This window comes from Salmo salar, chromosome ssa25, assembly GCF_905237065.1.
Source record: "Salmo salar chromosome ssa25, Ssal_v3.1, whole genome shotgun sequence".
Classification (NCBI taxonomy): Eukaryota; Metazoa; Chordata; class Actinopteri; order Salmoniformes; family Salmonidae; genus Salmo; species Salmo salar.
In genome coordinates, this window is record NC_059466.1 from 37218743 (window position 1) to 37237398 (window position 18656).

The 18656-nt window shown below is 42.8% G+C and overlaps 1 protein-coding gene across 1 annotated transcript in view; it reads right to left on the minus strand.

Moving 5' to 3' along the window:
* LOC106586699 (collagen alpha-1(VIII) chain) overlaps window positions 1–17497 on the minus strand; it is a 95225-nt gene extending 77728 nt beyond the window's left edge. The window contains exons 1-2 of the mRNA XM_014174246.2: window positions 16834–17497; window positions 12103–12216 (exon numbers count right to left, since the gene is read on the minus strand). The gene's annotated coding sequence lies outside the window, so the exon portion shown is untranslated. The remainder of the gene's footprint in view (window positions 1–12102; window positions 12217–16833) is intronic.
* Between the last annotated feature and the right edge of the window lie 1159 nt (window positions 17498–18656).

The following is an 18656-nucleotide window of genomic DNA, read 5'->3' on the forward strand; positions in this document are numbered from 1 at the left end:
CTTTGGCAGCGATAACAGCTGTGCTTCTTTCTGGGTACACCTTTAAGAGCTTTCCACACCTGGATTGTGCAACATTTTCTCATTATTGTTTTCATAATTCTTCAAACTCTTTCAAATTTGTTGCTGATCATTGCTATTTTATTTTCCATTTTCAGGTCTTGCCATAGTTTTTCAAGTAGATTTAAGTCAAAACTGTAACTTGGCCACTCAGGAACATTCACTGTCTTCTTTCTAAGCAACTCAAGTGTAGATTTGGCCTTGTGTTTTAGGTTATTGTCCTGCTGAAAGGTGAATTAATCTCCCAGTGTCTGGGGAAAGCAGACTGAACCAGGTTTTCCTCTAGGATTTTCCTTGTGCAGGGCTCCATTCCATTTCTTTATTATCCTGAAAAACTCCCCAGTCCTTAATGATTACAAGCATACGGAAAACATGATGCAGCCACGACTATGCTTGAAAATATGTAGAGTGGTACTCAGTAATGTGTTGCATTAGATTTGCCCCTGTCACGGTCGTCGTATGAAAGAGACTAAGGCGCAGCGTGCGTATCGTTCCACAACTTTATTTCTATGTGAAACTATGCAAGACAGACAATAAACTATAAACAACAAACCGTGATGAAGAGGTGCTACATGCATAAACTCAAAATAATCTCCCACAAACACTAGTGGGAAAAACAAAAACTTAAATATGATCCCCAATTAGAACATAGAACACAACATAGAAAATGTAAACTAGACAAAAACCCCAACATAGAAAAAAGAACCTAGAACACAACATAGAACATTTAAACTAGACAAAAACCCCAACATAGAAAAAAGAAAATAGAACCAAACATAGAAATAAATAAATGAGACAAAACCCCCCAGTCACGCCCTGATCTACTCTACCATAGAAAAATACGAGCTCTCTATGGTCAGGACGTGACAGCCCCAAACATAACAATTTGTATTCAGGACAAAAAGTAATTTGCTTTGCCACGTTTTTTTTGCAGTATTACTTTAGTGCCTTGTTGCAAATGATGCATGTTTTTAGAATATTTGTATTCTGTACTGTTCCTTCTTTTGACTCTGTCAATTAGGTTACTATTGTGGAGTAACTACAATGTTGTTGATGTATCCTCAGTTTTCTATCACAGCCAATAAACTCTGTAACAGTTTTAAAGCCCCCATTCTCATGTAGTGGAGCAGGTTGAGAGGTTCAAGCTCCTTGGTGTCCACATCACCAACAAACTAGAATGGTCCACACACACCAAGACAGTCGTGAAGAGGGCATGACAAAACCTATTCCCCTCAGGAGCCTGAAAAGATTTGGCATGGGTCCTCAGATCCTCAAAAGGTTTTACAGCTGCACCATCAAGAGCATCCTGACTGGTTGCATCACTGCCTGGTACGGCAACTGCTCGGCCTCCGACCGCAAGGCACTACAGAGGGTAATACGTACGGCCCATTACATCACTGGGGCCAAGCTGTCTGCCATACAGGACCTCTATACCAGGCGGTGTCAGAGGAAGACCCTAAAAATGGTCAAAGACCCCAACCACCCTAGTCATAGACTGTTCTCTCTGCTACCACATGGCAAGCGGTACCGGAATGCCAAGTATAGGACCAGAAGGCTTCTCAAGACTCCTGAACAGCTAATCAAATGGCTACCCGTGTCACGTCGTGACCATGGTAAGCTGTTATTTTCTATGGTAGAGTAGGTCAGGGTGTGACAGTGGGGTTTATTCTTTGTGTTCTATTTCTATTTTCTTAGGTTCTAGTTTTTGTATTTCTATGTTGGTTTGTTTGGGATGATCTCCAATTAGAGGCAGCTGGTCCTCGTTGTCTCTAATTGGATATCATACTTAAGTAGGGGTTTTTCTTCCTGGGTTTTGTGGGTGATTCTTTTTGAGTAGTGTTTGTTTCTCCTCTGCATCACAGTTTGGTGTTTTGTCTATTCAGTTGCATAGTTTCACAGAGTAAATAAAATGTGGAACTACACAGACGCTGCACCTTGGTCCTCTCCTTTTGACAGCCGTGACAGAATCACCCACCACCAAAGGACCAAGCAGCGTGGTCAGGAGGACTGGATTAAGCAGCGTGCCCGGGAGGAGATGGCATCCTGGTCGCTGGAGGAATTGGAGGAAAGGATAGACTGGACTTGGGAGCGGGTATTGGAGAGATATAACAGTCTGCCGGGGAAGCAGGTGGAGGCAGCGAGAGCAGAACGGCAACGTTACGAGGAACTAGCACGGCAACAACGGAAGCACGAGAGGCACCCCCCCAAAAAAATTGTGGGGGGGGGGGCACACGGGGAGTTTGACAGAGTCAGGGTGGAGACCTGAGCCAACTCCCCGTGCTTACCATAGGGAGCGAGTGAAGAAGCAAGCATCGTGTTATGCGGTGATGCGCACTGTGTCGCCAGTGCGCATTCACAGCCCAGTGCGATCTGTGCCCGCGCCCCGCATTTGCCGTGCTAGGTTGAGCATTCAGCCAGGAAGGGTGGTGCCAGGTCAGCACTCCTGGTCTCCAGTTCGCCTTCTCAGTCCAGGACATCCTGCGCCGGCGCTGCGCACTGTGTCACCAGTGCGTATTCACAGCCCAGTGCGTCATGTGCCCGCGCCCCGCGTTTGCCGGGTGAAAGTAAACATCCAGCCAGGACGGGTTGTGCCAGCTCTACGCTCGAGACCTCCAGTGCGCCTCCACGGTCCAGTATATCCTGTGCCTGCCCCACGTACCCGGCCTCCAGTGAGTCTATCCAGCCTGGTACGCCCTGTTCCTGCTGCCCGCACTCGCCCTGAGGTGCGTGTTACCAGTCTGGCGCCACCTAGGCCAGCCCCACGCATCAAGCCTCCAGTGCGCCTACCCAGTCCGGGGTGTCCCGTTCCTGCTCCCCGCACTCGCCCTGAGGTGCGTGTTACTAGTCTGGCATCACCTGTGCCACCCCCACGCATCAGGCCTCCAGTGCGCATTCCCAGTCCAGAGCTTCCGGCGACAGTTCCCAGTCTGGAACCTCCTGAGACGGCCTGCGGCCCGGAGCCTCCTGAGGCGTTCCGGAGCCTCCGGCGGCGGCCTGCGGCTCGGTGCCTCCGGCGATGCTCTACGGTCCAGTGGCACAGAAGCAGAGGGATCAGCGGGCGGAGCGGGGGTTACGCCTCGAACCAGAGCCGCCTCCTCCACTGGAGGATGTGCTGGATTATAAGGTTCTGGGTACTGCACCAGAGCCGCCATAGACACAGGTTACCCTCCCTTTTGTTTTTGTTTTTTTTGCATTCGGAGTCTGCACCTTTGGGGGGGGGGGTACTGTCACATCCTAACCAATAGGTGCCCTACCAATAGGTGCCCTTCTTAGCAAGGCATTGGGAAACCTCCCTGGTCTTTGTGGTTGAATGTGTATTTGTAATTCACTGCTCAACTGAGGGACCTTACAGATAATTGTACATGTGGGGTACAGAGATGAGGTAGTCATTCAAAAATCATGATTAACACTATTATTGCACACAGAGTGAGTCCATACAATTTATTATGTGACTGCATTTATTTAGGTTTGCCATAACAAAGGGGTTGAATACTTTTTTATTGAAACAAGACCTTTCAGCTTTTCATTTGTAATTCATTCAAACAACATCATTTTACTTTGACATTGTGGGGTATTGCTTGTAGACCATTGACAAAATATATACATTTAATCCATTTTAAATTCAGGCTGTAACACAACAAAATGTGGAAAAAGTCAAGGGGTGTGAATAATTGCTGAAGGCACTGTATATCATAAAGCCTTTGAGTGCCTAGTTTTTCCCTTATATTAGGTCTGCGAATCACATTATCCTGGTTTGTGATGTTTAATCCCTAATCCAGCCAGAGAGATGATATACAACAATTAGAATTTTTCTTCACCCACAATCTGTATTTAGAATGACTGGTTAGAAAGATTAATAAACGAGACTACCTAAACTATTTAAACTGGAACAACCATTTCAGTAATGGGTGCAATAAATCCAAGTAACAGATTGGAATAGTTTAGAAAAATGTACCCTTATTTTACCAGGTAAATCGAGTGAGAACAAATTGTCATTTACAGCAACGACCTGGGGAATAGTGACGGGGAGAGGAAGGGGGATTAATGAGCCAATTGGAAGCTGGGGATGATTAGGTGACCATGATGGTATGAAGGCCAGATTGGGAATTTAGCCAGAACACCAGGGTTAACACCCCTACTCTTACGATAAGTGCAATGGGATCTTTAATGACCTCAGAGAGTCAGGACACCTGTTTAACGTCCCATCCGAAAGACAGCACCCTACACAGGGCAATGTCCCCAATCACTGCCTTTGTGTAGCATAAGATTAATTAATCAATCAATGTACATGCAAAAACACTGATATCGAAGCATACCATTTTTAAAATCGAACTGCAATACAGCATGCTGGGAAATATGATAATGATGAGCGTGGTTTTGCCAGATAGACTATGCTGGTCAGACCAGCTAGACCAGCTTGGTTAGCAGCATACCAGTATCACCAGCATACCAGCATGAGCTGCTCACCAGCATCACCAGTTTGACCAGCTAGTCAGTCAGCATAAGCAGCTAGACCATGCTGTTTAAACATCATAACCAGATAAACCACGCTGGTCAGCCAGCATAACCAGCTAGACCAGCTTTTCTTAAAGTATGGGTCACGACCCACTAATGGTGGGTTGCGACGTGTCAGAGTAAATGTATAATTATTTAATGAATTGATTTGGCCAAGTGCAACTGCGGTCTCTGTTCAGTGCGCTCTCTGCTTAGCAGCGGTCTCTGCTCAGTTTGGCAGCTGCGCGAGTGAGAGAGGGAGATGCCCGTGTGCTTCGCGGTTTACCAGATCTTTTTTTCTGGACTTTTATTGAAGATGTTTAGCTGGCTAGCTGATCATGTCTCAGTCTAAACTGTACACTCAAAAATACAGAAAGGAGTGGTAATCAAACCCTGAATTCAAAGGCTGGTTGAAGCCGTTTATTGGTGTAAAAAAACACATGACAACTCAAAAACATACTCAAAAGGCAAAGCCTTATAACAGTTCCACCCAAAACAAGCTGCCATTTATGGTTTAAAAAATTGACTCTGCAAAAAAGGCTGAGGCCACCATAGCATTAGCTATCGCTGAACACTGTTCCATGCTGGCATGTGATCACATTGGAGAAGCATGTAGAGCTGCTTTCTCAGACTCCACTTCTGATACCCACTTCAAAATGCACAGGACAAAGTGCACAGAAATGACTAATGGTGTTCTAGCACCATACTTTCTGAAAAAGTTGGTCACAGATGTGGGTGACCAGCATTTCAGCCTCCTCGATGAGTCCACGGATGTAAGTGTTTCTAAGTACCTGGGGGTTGTGATAAGGTACTTTAGTGACACCTAAGTACTTTAGTGACACCAAGCAGACAATTGTATCAACATTTCTGGGGCGTGTTGAGTTGGAGGGAGGAGATGCCAAATCTATAGCCCGTGCTGTTGTGGCTTTCCTCGAGAAGTGTTGTCTTAAAAAAGAGAAACTCCTGGGGATAGGGACTGACAATGCCTCTGTTATGATGGGGATTAACAATGGAGTCCATAAAGTGCTGAAGGAGGAGTATGGCCTGAAAGATTTGGTTCTTATTCGCTGTGTGAGCCACACTCTGCAGCTTGCTAATTTGTAGCTCTAAACATATTTAGGGTGTTTTTTACTCACATTTTGTCTCTCCCATGATGTTATTCCTCTCTCCTACAGCGTCCATCTCAATTACATGCACATAGCACATTATGCAAATTAGGTGATGATGTCATTTAGCGACTTCCAGCAACTTTTAGGACAGCCAATAGCTACTTTCCTTACTGAGGAGTTGGCAACACTGGCAACGAGTTCTGACTGAGCTCAATCGTCATGAAAAGCCAATACACCGATGAGTTTCTCTCTTTCATATAAACTCTGAGAATTAACGAGGAGCTCCCTCAATGTGTTTTGTGCGGGGAAGTGCTTAGTAATGAGTCAATCAAAACTAACAAATTCATATTACGACACGTCCTGACCAAACATCCACAGCATGACGGTATACCCAGGGAATTCTTTCAGAACAGGGCAGAAGGCTCTGACAGTGGAAAAGTAAGTCAGCTAGCAAGGCATTGTTGTCATTTTATAAAAAGGTGATGATGAGCAGAAATAAGGGAGTACTATCTCATAGTAGTATATGTGAGTTTCTCTTTCAAAAAATCCCCTGGCCTTGTACACAGCTAATAGCTAACGTTAGCCAAAGCAAGTTAGCTAGCTACTGATAGTGCATCCCTAAGTAATAGTACAGATGAAGATGAAAAATGATCAGGCCTACCGTACATCTTACTGTAGAAATTATTGTTGAAAACTAGTCTAGGTTGGAACTGTTGCTGTTAAAATACAAGTCATAATTTTTATTCTGAACTGGAATAAACTGATTGAAACAATAAACTTTTTGAGGCAAACACACACAGTTCTGGGTTGCTCATCTACAGCAGGAAGCGGTCTCCTGCCTGACTGAGAAAGCAGTAGATGTTCTGATCCAGTTTGGCACCACATACCTATGTCAGTCAGGGTTCTCAACTCTAGATTACTTAAAAAACAAGTATAGAAACAGTTTCAATGCTGAGCATGACCTTAGTGTTGCGCTGTCAGAAACTGATCCCAGAATAGACATGCTTGTTGAAATCTTTAACCAGCCACACACCTCTCATTAGGACTGTGTGTGTTTTCTGCTCTACATCCGTGTGATTGTTTTTTGAAATATTTGTTTTATTTAAATTGAACCTTTATTTAACTAGGCAAGTCAGTTAAGAACAAATCATTATTTACAATGACGCCCTACCCCGGCCAAACATTGTTTGATAATTGATAATTGTGCGCCGCCCAATGGGACTCCCAATCACGGCCAGATGTGATACAGCCTGGATCAATCAGTTAATTCCAGTTCAGAATAAAAAATTATGACTTGTATTTTAACAGCAACAGCTCCAACCTAGACTTTCTTTCGCCAGTAATTTCTACAGTTAGATGTACAGTAGGCCTGAACATTTTTCATCTTCATCTGTACTATTACTTAGGGATGCACTATCAAAAAGCCTGCGTGTCTGTTCTGTTATGCATCTGTGTGATGTGATCAATCAATTTGTTCCAGTTCAGAATGAAAATGATTTATTGAATTTTAACAGCAACAGTTCCAACCTAGACAGATGTGTCAGAGTTTTTAATGGGGGAAATAAACATGACTAGCTATTTACATGGCTATTTCATTTCATTGTTATTTGTCTATACTGCATTTGTTTTAGGCATAAGGGCAATGAAATTTACCAATATTTACGTATAGTTGCATATTTTCCTAAGCTTGGGTCCCAGGAAAACACAGACTTTCTCATTTGGGTCCCAGGCTGAAAAAGTTGAAGAACCCCTGTGCTAGACCACACTGGTCAGAACAGCTTAACCAGCATCAGACCAGCACTGACCAGCTTGAAATGTATGTGTCACGTCCTGACCAGTAAAGGGGTTATTTGTTATTGTAGTTTGGTCAGGACGTGGCAGGGGGTGTTTGTTTTATGTGTTTCGGGGTATTTTGGTTAATGTTTTATGTTAGTATATTTCTATGTTCGTTCTAGTTTTTCTATTTCTATGTTTAGTTTATTGGGTTGACCTTCAATTGGAGACAGCTGTTCCTCCTTGCCTCTAATTGAAGGTCCTATTTAGTAGGGGTGTTTTTCCATGGGTTTTTGTGGGTAGTTGTTCCATGTGTAGCTGTGTGCCTTACAGGACTGTTTCTCGTCGTTGTTTTTTGATTAAGTGTTTATTTTGGTTTTCTTCGAAATAAAGAAGATGAGTATAAACATTCCCGCTGCGTTTTGGTCCCATCCTTACGACGAACGTGACAGTATGCTGGTCTATGCTGGTTTTTCCAGCAGGGTAGTACAAAGGGGGATAAAAATGTGTACCCCGGTATATTTCTGCTTAATGTAGGCTTCTATACTATTATTGAAAGTGTGTATATTTATGGTAATTGAGATTGTATTACCTAAATATGTTGATGTGTATTTAATTCCTTTCTTTATGACCAGTAATTGCACTGGGAGCATATTTTCTGCCTTTTCAGTACAACACCGCAACAATCTCCCTAACAATTGGAAATCTCAATTGAGGGAGAATAGGGGTGGGATTGAGTCCATCTCTAGTTGAACTATCTTCTAACGATGTTTCATATCCGCACAAGAGGTAAATCACACCGCTGTTCAACGCTTCACCTCATCTTGGACCGTCACCCCCATCCCCCTCATTCTACCACCCTCACTTTCATACCAACCCCTCCGTGTGTCTGTTTAGGCTGCTGTTGCTACAAAAAGCATGGTCGTTTAACGGAACACATATTAAGACAGACACACATGGTTAAGCGGACAGACGGTACTGTAGACCGCAGGACATGGGTCCCGCAGGTCTGAATATGGTTCTCACACAGATTAAACAAATATTCCTCCAGTTCCTTCCATGACCATGAACATACTGTGCCAAGTAACCACGTCTGTCTAATGTTTGTATTTCTGTCTCAAAATGTACAGTACATCTCCACAATGTGTGAATGTATGACTTGTCTCTGTCTATGCACTGGAGTGTTTTGTGCAGTCTTTCCCGCACTGTGTGTTTTGCGCTTGTGTCTGTGCGTCTGTATGTATAGATGTGAAGGTGTGTGTATAAATGTGTATAGGTGTGTGTGTGTGTGTGTGTGAATGGGCCCTTTGTCCTGGTTAGCTGTGTGTGTGTTCCCCTGTGCAGATGGGAGGCCAGCGGAGACATAATCACCTCTGATTTTGAGGATCTTCTGCTTGTTATTCAGGCTGGTTCCGGGCCACACAGAGGTTCCGGGCCACATGGAGGCTCCAAGGAAACAGACAAACATCTGTGCAGTGTGTGTTCGTGTGGCCTAAATGTGCAGCGTTTTTTGTCTGTTTTGTGTGTCTTTCATATGCATATATGTTTGAGGGTCTGCGAGCGGAAGAAGTGGTTAATGGACGGAGAGCGTCAGACCACCGGCCATGGCAAACCATTAGAAGCTGTATGGCTTCACTGAGTCAGGCTCAGCAAGGAGCAGACGTTTATTTATGGAACAAAAATGGAACATACATGTAGCTAGCTAGACCACCACCCTAAAACCCTCTCACCGCACCTCTAACCCCCCAATGACTCATTGTGACGGTGGTCTGGAGAGCTTACAACCACACACATGTATGCACACACACACACCTATACACACACACACCCGTCACAGTTTCAAAGGTGTGACTCATTGCTCCTGTTAATTCATCAAGCATTGTCATTGGAAAATGAACAAATAAATCGAACACCTGGCATATATTTAAACCCTGGTCTAGGCGGCTGCCCAGTGGTGGTGATGCAGTCCAGAGGTATGGTGGTTGCATGGTTTGTGAATGTGTTCCCGGGCCAGAGAGTTAGGCCACGCTGAAAAGGTGAACTTGTGAAACCATTAATTCATATATTAAATGTTTGAAAACAGTTTGTTGTCTGCCTCTACTTCACACTAAAGAACCTGTCACTTTTTCACCCTGTTACACACACACACACACACACACACACACACACACTCTTCTATATGATAAAAGCGACACCATTCACTTGTAAACCTACCAAAGCCCCTCTTGTTCCTTCCTTCACTGTGCTTTTCTTTCAAGGAATTCTTGAGCACTATTTTTTTTCTTCCACCAAAAACCTTTTAGACTTGGATCATTAGACTTACATCACCTGGAGGTTAGTCGCACCTCTATCCTAATGTGGTGTAGTGATACATACAGTACTAACGTCAGGAAGACCTACGTGCTGAAGCTGATGGCTGAGTGAGTGAGTGAGTGAGTGAGTGAGTGAGTGAGTGAGTGAGTGAGTGAGTGAGTGAGTGAGTGAGTGAGTGAGTGAGTGAGTGAGTGAGTGAGTGAGTGAGTGAGTGAGTGAGTGAGTGAGTGAGCGAGATTAGAGGAATTGCTGAATGTGTAGAGGTAAAAAAGGTTTGTTATTCAAGAGTCAATCTTCTGGACCAGACATCTGTAGCTTTATAAATCTTCCCTACCAGTATGTACCATATGTCCATCTGCACTGTGCTGCTACTTGAGTCTGCCGGCCATGACAATACACACACACACACGCACGTACACACACTCGCACACACACACACACACACACACACACACACACACACGACTACAGGATCAGTCAACAACATTATTTGGATATGAGTTAACAGAATATTAACTTTTAAAAGTGAGATTTTCACTGGACAGTTACTTTAAATAGCGGAAATATATATGTCCCTCTGGTCTCTCGCCCTGTCTTTCTCTCTTTCCCTCTCTCAACGCTGATGTAGTGATTGACCCTGTAAAGAGCACTATACTGACACCAGGTGGGTGTATCCAGTACAATATGCTGAAGTCCCTTGAATTCTCAGCCTGGACTCAGGGGTAGACATAACATCGTAAATGTAAATCCGGGACACTCCAATTAGGAAAGGAATGGAAAGGAAAAGGGGCATACCTAGTCAGTTGTACAACTGAATGCCTTCAACTGAAATTAGTATAATATGTTACATTTTCTATGGTATGTATTACTTTGTGGATGTCCATCAATCATTTTGTATGGTATGTATTACTTTGTGGATTTCCATCAATCATTTTGTATGATATGTTACCAATGACAATTGGTATATGTTACAAATTGCAAATCGTCCAATATGTTACGAATAGCAATTAGTACAATATCTTACCAATGCAAAACATATATGTTGCAAATTCCAATTTGTTGTGGCTAATGTTAGCTAGGTGGCTAACGTTAGCTAGGCTAGGGGTTAAGGTAGGGTTAAGGCCAGGAGTTAGGTTAAAAGGTTAGAGGAAGGGTTTGCTAACATGCTAAGTAGTTGCAAAGTTGCTAAAAAGTAATAAGTACTTGCAAAGTTGCTAATTAGCTAAAAGCTAAAGTTGTCCTTGATGAAATTCGAATGCACAGCCTTTGGGTTGCTAGATGTAAGCATTATACACCCACCCATCCACCCCGACCAACCACCCTACTTTCGTTGTTGTCCTAAGTATCCTTCTGCCTTATGTAACCATACTAAACGTAATAGGTGATGGAAGAGTTTCATTAAACCACACCATTCAATCCTATAGTGCATTAGGACAGAGATGGTAAGGAAACAGATATGAGAATCAGGGAATAAAGTACCTAAACATCTCTGACCAAGGGTCTTTTGAGCATAAATGGTGGATTGAAGTTGAATTCTCCAGGTCATCAGATCCTGTAGCTCAGTAGCTGTGACCCTCCAACTCCCTGACCCTTGACCTGGTCAGTTCCAGGACCTTCCAGAATGTCCACTCTCTCTCATACAGGTCAGTGTGGAAGAATGTCTGTGGAAGACACCAGCATTCCACTATGTCTAGCCTACTGACGATTGTGGAACATTCTGCTCAGAACATTCTAATGTCAGAGAATACTAATGTTTCCGAGGCATTCGTCTGATTGGTCAGAGATGTTTAGGTACTTTATTTCCTGATTCTCATATCTGCTTCCTAATCATCGCTGTCCTAATGCACTATAGGATTGAATGGTGTGGTTTAATGAAACTCTTCCATTTACAAAAGTAGCCCATGGCCTACAATAGGAGCTCTAATACTTGTATTTATTCTTGCACTCATCTGCTAGTCTACAGTCCTTGAAGGCCACAGTCTTGCTGGGTTTCCTCTCTCCCTGACACTGATTAACTAAATATCATTGATGTGGCTCACTCCCATGTCATGTGTCTAATGTATGTGTGCAGTTGGATAGGCATTTTTTGTATTAGCTAACCACATCATATGTTATAGAAATTTGTCAGTTGACGACACAGTCGTACACGGTCGACGACACAGTGGATGATGTGGCTAACAACCATGGTTGTTGCGTCGGCCTCGCCTTAGCTGTGGACCGCGGCCAAACACTCATCCATCTTCACAGTGATGTCATCAAACGGGGACACTGCCAAGCAAGCCTGACACTGAAGCGCTTAACAAAAACAAAAGCTCAAAGCATGTGCTGACAGATAAGATTCCATCTCATTCCTTACCCTTAGAATCGTGACCAAGGGGAGTAGCGGACTGAGGTGTAAACTCTGGTGTTTTTATGGTTGTCTTTTGAAGTGTGAGGCAGAGGGACGGTTCAATGATCTCCCTGTTGGTTCCTGTATAGACAGACAGACAGAAAAAGAGAGAGAGCATGAATGACTCAAGTATTTGTTTGCACACATGGCTCTCCCAGTTTTCAGTTTACTTATCTGAGGAGCATAGTAACACACACCGATGTCTGTCAACCTCAGACAAACTCTCAGATCCCTGTGACCACGGAGCCACACTCAGCCTGCCGGCTGTATCGATCACAAGTGACTTACATGCTTTGGTAACCAAGATGAGTATACTGCCATGGAGGTTTGTAGGCCAGTGGTGAGGTGTGACCAGGGTAAGCTGAAGCAAGACAAATGGACCACGTACAATAACAACACATCTCACCAAAACTACACACACACAAGTGTATACACATGCACACACACACACACTTATACACGCACGCACGCGCTTATGTGTCTTTTTGGCGAGCTAAGGTACTACGCAGCACACAGACCCCCTCGCGCAATCAACTTCGGTGAGATACATTGAGTTTCCTTGAAGGCCTATTTGGCAGGGAAAATGTGAAGCCAGCTGTTTAACCTATTGCCTGTTTGTGTTTAGGAGTCTTTTATTAAAGAACGTGAAATAATGTTGTGTCTGTTTTCTGCTTTTCATTAAATCATGCATAGGTGTTCTTTATATGACCTAATGGATCTGGTAAAAATGACATTTCAGTTAACACAGACTCTTTGTCACATCACTATAGAAATGGAAACATTGTGATTTTAGAGACACAAAGTAACAATAGCCTATGATTAAAGGGTTGGGCTATACTGGGCTCTCACCTTCATCATATTTATCATGATTCACATCATTCCAATTCAATCAAGTCATAATTATCAGCTTTGGTATTTACATTAGTGAGCAGGCTTTCTGAGTGAGAAGAGTCACATGGGTAGGCCTCTCAACGGAAAATGACATTTTCAGATGTTTTCATGAAATTTCGGAACAAAAGGAATCCAATGTTTATATAAAATTACTGCATTTTCCGCTACATTTTAACAGTCTAATAAGTAAATTGAATATAGGACAACGCCACAAAATCCATTTGGTCTATGTCGTTTTATTTCATCTCATTATGATACAGAAAACGGAGGCTATTTCAAAAGAACAGAATACCACATTTTGAGTTGACTGTATAGGCTATTATACTCAGTGGCGACGCATCATTCAGGGCAGAGCCACCCCTGTTTTGAGCCCCACCTGTTTGGCAAAAAATATATATAAATATGTTTTTTTTTACTGTTTTGCATGTTATTTTGGCATTAATACATGTCACATATCAGTTTGCCAATAATGTAAAAACATTTATAATAATAATAATTGAGTTAATAAAGCCACAAACAAACATAGTCTCTTTTTTGTTTTCTTGAGTAAGGCAGCTCCAACATGCAGGTGTTTCAGCCTAGCTCAATGTTTTCTGTGGTGGTGGGGCAGCCAGCGGAAAATACGGAGCATAGGGGTTGGTAATGTTCTCTAGTTGCACCATGATTGTCTCAGTGTTCTGTCACTCATGGATACACTAAGTCACCGCAAAGTCTATGGGTAGAGCTCGAAAATTAAAGCCCCTTGAGGCTGCCATAGATTTACATTGGAAGTGCCCATCCAAGAAGGCTCAAGATCATTGGCCACAGATAAAATGACGTCAAATCACGTCATATCTACCGTAGCTTTGATTGGACTGATCATGGAACATCATACTTTCAAAATATTAGCTAGCAAGTTAGACAAGCAGTCATCATCATGCATCAAGTCGGCAATCTACTGGCAAATATTTTTCAATCCTTGTCAAATGAAGAGAAATTATAGATAAAACATATCGGTGCTCATCGGCCGTAAACATTACACAACAAGTTGGAAATCATAAATTCAACAATGAGTGTTAGGGTGCCACTGCAGGCCCGGGTTCGATCCCAGGATGTGTCACAGCCGGCCGTGACACGGAGACCCATGGGACGGCACACAATTGGCCCAGTGTCGTCCGGGTTAGGGGAGGGGTTATCCGGCCGGGATGTCCTTGTCTCATTGTGCTCGAGCGACTCCTTGTGGAGGGCCAGTCGGTCGACTTTGTTCCTCCGAAACATTGGAGCGGCTGGGTTCCTGGTTAAGCGAGTAGTGTGTCAAGAAGCAGCGCGGCTTGGCTCTCGACCTTCACCGAGTCCGTAGGGGCGTTCCAGCGATAAGACAAGATTGTAACTACCAATTGGATATCACGAAAAAGGTGGTAACGCCATGGGCCAGAAAAGTTTGAATACATTGGCCATGCTGTCAATCCAGCATGCCTTCTGCCACGTTCAAAACAGCTGGAAACTCTGAACTGGGAAATCTCAGACTACAGTGAGTTCAAGACAACTGGGAACTCGGATTGCCTCTTATCCGCTCGTCGTCCCCTTATGCCATAGTTTGTACATCTCAATTGTCAGTAGAAACCAAATTTGCTGAAGCAAGACAGCCATATCAGCTATGTTTTTTTAAAAGGCAGTAAATGGGGCTGAATTAACTGTTTCGCTGCCAGACAAGGCTCCGCTGATAGCAGGTGTAGCAGTGGTAAGGTGCTGGGACTGCTGTTGTGATTCTGCTGTTGGGACAGCTTTATGTAGGTCCTAACAGTTTGTGGGCACCGTTTGTCAACGTTATGGTGCAATTAATGCATTGTTTAGTGTTGTGTAGTGGCTTTGTTGGCATGCATCTAAAAACAATTTTTTGAGTTTGCCCCACCAAGATTTACATGCTAAAATTGCCACTGATTATACTAAAGATATATTCAAGGTTCAAATTTAAGGCAAGCCATTTCTTTAAAACTTTTTTGATACCCACCTCATGTCTTGATAATATGAATGAGAATGTAGTCCATTTTGTTTTGAAATCAGCATTTGTCCATCTCTCCCATTGTTCCCATTTGCAATCAATGAATATGCGTGAGATAGTCACAAAACTATAACATTGGAATGTTTTAAGGTGCTGCCCTACCCTGACTGTTGAGGACACAGTATGTAATGTTGACAGAATCTACCTGAGTGTGTGTATTTTCGTTAGCTTGGTTAAGTTATTCTTATTAGCTAAAAATAATTGTTATTCATGTCTTCTACACAGTATCTAACAAAGATACATTGACAGGGGAGATCACCGTGAGGGCTGCCTGTCACAGGTCCATGAGGAAGAGTGAAAAGCCACACTGCATGAGAGTAGGGAAGGTTATAGATAGCTACAAGGGACCTTGTTAAACATCTCCTGTGGGACACTGTCATCATGGTCAAAATGTGTTGGAGACAGTGTCAACGTTTAATCTTATCAATAGATAGATAGATAATGATGGGTCCCAATCCCAATTTAGAATTGCCCACTTAAAAAACCTCTTAGGGCTAGGGGGCAGTGTTCGGAAGTTTGGATGAATGCCGTGCCCAAAGTAAACTGCCCGTTACTCAGGCCCAGAAGCTAGGATATGCATATAATTGGTAGCATTGGATAGAAAACACGCTGAAGTTTCTAAAACTGTTAAAATAATGTCTGTGAGTATAACGGAACTGATATGGTAGGCAAAAATCAGAGGAAAAGCGATCCGGAATTTTTTTTTTTGAGGTCACAGGCCATTTCAATGCTAGTCTATGGGATATACAAATAAAAAGGACCCAGATTGCAGTTCCTATGGCTTCCACTAGATGTCAACAGTCTTTAGGAAGGGTTTCAGGCTTGTTTTTTGAAAAACAAACAAATAGTTGTAGTTTTTCCAAGGTGTCTCTCATTAGAAAAGTAGTCTTGTTGCACGCATGAATGAGGTGTGCGCTCTTCGTTATTTATCTTCCCTATTGAACATACTATTCTCCGTCTTAAATTGTATGATTTATTTAGATATTAGAGTACCTGAGGATTAATTAGAAACATCGATTGACTTGTTTGGACAAACTTTACCGGTAACTTTTTGGATTTGTTTGTATGCATGTTGATCGAGTGGATTACTGAAATCAAAGGCGCCAATTAAACAGAATTTTTTGGATATAAAGATGGACTTTATCGAACAAAACTACAATGCATTGTGTAGCTGGGACCCTTGGGACTGCAAACAGAGGAAGATCTTCAAAGGTAAGTAATTTATTTTATCGCTATTTGTGATTTTTGTGACGCCTGTGCTGGTTTGAAAAAGTATTTTGATGTGGGGCGCTGTCCTCAGATAATCGCATGGTATGCTTTCGCCGTAAAGCCTTTTTGAAATCTGACAACGCGGTTGGATTAACAAGAAGTTACGCTTTTAAATGATGTAGGACACTTGTATGTTCATGAATGTTTAATATGACTATTTTGTCATTTGAATTTGGCGCGCTCCAACTTCACCGGATGTTGTCGATTTTGATCCTGGTAACGGGATCGGATCCCTAATAGGTTTTAACAGGATATTTGGTAAAGATATGTTGATGCAGTGTTTGGTACCCCAACCGCGGCCAAAAGCTCTGCACCCCCCCGCAGCAACTGGCCCAAGCAATATACATTCAATGTGCCTACTTATGCTAAGATATGGTAACCTAGTTTTAAATAACAATGAACATGTTCTTAAAGGTAAGATGGACTTTGGGATAATAATAATTAATAGTAAATAATAAACAATAGTAATGCGGGATAATAATAAATCATTACTGTACCTTGTGTAAAAACGTATATCCTCGTCAGAACCAGCAAATCGCTGTGTTGGTCAGTTTGGGTGGTCAGTTTCTCCAGCTTTGCTCGAAGCTCCTCAATTTCTCTTACGTACTCATGGTTTGCCATTAGGGCCATGTCCAGGGCTGCAGGTTCAGGGACTGCACAGTAATCATGTGTCTGGACCGGATCAGATACGGCACAGTCCTTAGGCAGCGCACCTTGTTCTTCATCCTCCTCCAGTCGGAGCAGGAGGTTTCAGTCTTCTTTCCCAAACACCAGGTCTCTGTTGAATGTGCCAGTTCCACGCCAAGACTGTAGGAACAACACCTCTTTTTAGGTATTGTCGCCCCCCCAATTTTTCCCTCAACAAAGTCACTCTCGACGAAATGTGTACTACACACCTTTGTGTGTTTGGTGACAGTAAAGTTGTCACGACGTACTGCCAACAACCACCTTTTTCTGAGCTCTACATCGACCGGGAAACTATGGAAGCTCACAATACCATTACATTTGGAAGAAACTGAACACAGAGGCACTGAACAATGTTCATTAGCACCTCCTTCGCGGGGCTGTAATTAAAACTTAGTCATTGCGAACTATTTCAGTCAGAAATGCATCGACAACAGTTAGCTAGCTAGTAATCTAATGATAAAAACAATAGCGGAAATCGCTCCGGAAGTCATCAACCTGGTAGGAAGTAAATTAGAATGTTGGAGGCGATATAATGCATAGAGCCTGTTCTCGGGAAAAGGAGAGACAGATCGGGCAAGCAGGGTGCTGAAACAAAAGCTAACAATATGATGGCTAATATCTAGCTAGCTATCTTAGATAGCTATTGCTATGGTGAGAGGCAACAGTTTGTTCTGCTAACTGGCTAGCAACCCATTTTACTGTATCATTTAGCATGATCAACAAACAAGTGATGTGTCTTGGTCAAATTTTAAGAGTTGAGTATATAGCTAGTCCACTAAAGTCTGCTTGCTTACAACTGGTCATCATCTCTTCCACACAGTTTGCGCCAATCAGAGTATCTCCACCCAGTGATCTCCAAAGATGGATGAAACCCACCTGCTTGCTGTGCCCCTCCTGTACTGTTATACTGTGTACACCATATTTGCTTGACTCAATAGTTTTAAAGATGCACCTTACTTCACAAGGTTGAAAATCCTACATTCAATGAGTATTGAGGTTTTCCTTCCCACCATCAACAGGAAAACGTTGTGTAAGGTATAAAGTAAATAACATTATCATTAGTTCATTGGCTTGTCATGCCCATGCCATACCAATGGCTCTGAACATGTAACCATCACAGATGATATTGTAACCCAGGGACCTGTGATAGAGACATTGTCTAAAGCTTACAGTCATTCTTGTCCTAAAAACAATCACTGGTGTTCAAGAAACAGGTTATAATTTACATAAGGAACGTGCAACTAGGTTTCTTTCAATATGGTTTCCAACATAAGATTGCTAGAACTTTACTGAAGAGCAAGTGCATTACTGTAATGTAATTATTTTTTACAAAATACATTATTCACCTATGACTAGTGGATGCAAACAAATTAGCACTGGTAATTATGACTGGACAGTTTTAGCAGTATAGCAACAACTTCTGTAGAGTTATATTTAATTGGTTCAGGGTAGCACTGCCACCATGGCGCATCGGTGAGAATGTAATGAAATCAAAAGGAAAGGGTTGCAGTATTGGATATTTATTACACAGATAAAACAGGAGCACACTGGCACGAGGTGTTTGAATGGAGGGGTTGGAGTGAAGGTTTAGTAGTTGGAATTTTAAGTGTGTAGGAAGGGGTGTGGTTTCTGG